This window comes from Bidens hawaiensis, unplaced genomic scaffold, assembly GCF_021521415.1.
Source record: "Bidens hawaiensis isolate Kalapana, Puna unplaced genomic scaffold, B.hawaiensis_p1.1 tig00025014_1, whole genome shotgun sequence".
Taxonomy (NCBI): Eukaryota; Viridiplantae; Streptophyta; class Magnoliopsida; order Asterales; family Asteraceae; genus Bidens; species Bidens hawaiensis.
The window spans coordinates 133,812-134,713 of NW_027493977.1; the positions used below are offsets into that span (position 1 = coordinate 133,812).

At 34.0% G+C, this 902-nt stretch overlaps 1 non-coding gene across 1 annotated transcript; it reads left to right on the top strand.

Moving 5' to 3' along the window:
- The first annotated feature begins 625 nt into the window (after positions 1–625).
- TRNAQ-CUG (transfer RNA glutamine (anticodon CUG)) lies at positions 626–697 on the top strand. Its single transcript has one exon. It is a non-coding gene; the product is annotated as a tRNA-Gln (tRNA).
- Positions 698–902: the final 205 nt, after the last annotated feature.

The window sequence follows — 902 nt, forward strand, 5'->3', positions numbered from 1 at the left end:
CCCTCTTATCGCCAGAGGCCAGTTTTCCCTCCAAAAATCACCCCCTTTTGCCACCTCATTACACTTTGTCTACTAGTTTGAGATATGTTGTCTGAGGCTTGTATTATATGATACTATTGTTAACTTGTTACTAGATACGTGAATAAAATAACCTACAAAATCATTAACAAAAGAGAAGTCACATCACACAGCCATGATCTTACTTGATTTGGAAAATCTACAAGCCAGTCCAACCTGACTAGTACTGTTATGATCAAACGCAAACTTTTGTTAGCTCAACTCACTCGTAAAATATCGGACTTGATGAAAGGGATTGAAATCCTTACAAAACATTAAAATTATGGCTTAATTGTGATTTTAAAAAGAAAATTGTACCCTCGATTTATAACCCTTTTGTTTTCGTTTTAATTAGCCCTAATTCAAATTTAGTTTTTTAATATTTTCAGTCTCCAACAGGTAATAAGATTCATTAAACAAAAGTATATCTCACCTTATAATTATTAAGCATCAAAACGTCTGTTTCCTATGATCTACTGGTGAAGGCATTGGATTCTGGATCCAGTAACACCAGTTCAAATCTCCCGTATGCACTTTAATTATTTAATTCTTAATTTTATGTTAAAGTGGTCCTATGGTCTAGTGGTTAGGACATTGGACTCTGAATCCAGTAACCCGAGTTCAAATCTCGGTAGGACCTTTCAGTTTTTTCATCTGATTTTTTTTCCTCATTCAGTCTGTCAATTCAGGATGAAGATTTCCAGTTGCATGTACGACAATATTCTTCACATCCATGGCACCACATACTATTACTCCTCGCTAATAGAAACCGTTACCAATTTCATCAAAAACTATACAATTGTTTATTGTAATTGATATTAAGTCCTTTGAAGTTTAGTTCCATC